Below are 283 nucleotides of genomic sequence, written 5' to 3'. Positions count from 1 at the left end.
ACCATTCTTACGAATATTTCAAGATAAAATGAAAAATCAACCAACTATTCTCCGTCTCGAAGGTAAAAGCCAACAATTTTAAACGAAAACACTGACTGAATGCTCTGTGTGCTCCAGGCCATTTAAAGTAATCGGGAAATTTATCCTTTGACTTGAGTAAACATTAATTTCATAAATCGCCTCTAACACGCAAGAAACATATTGTTTACATGAGGTGACCTTGTTAGTGTAGGGAACACACGTCGGCTCTCTTTTCACGCTTTTATCCAACTATCTCCCTCCC

Source organism: Penaeus monodon, chromosome 23 (assembly GCF_015228065.2).
Source record: "Penaeus monodon isolate SGIC_2016 chromosome 23, NSTDA_Pmon_1, whole genome shotgun sequence".
In the NCBI taxonomy this organism is placed as follows: domain Eukaryota; kingdom Metazoa; phylum Arthropoda; class Malacostraca; order Decapoda; family Penaeidae; genus Penaeus; species Penaeus monodon.
This window is presented reverse-complemented; position numbering follows the sequence as displayed.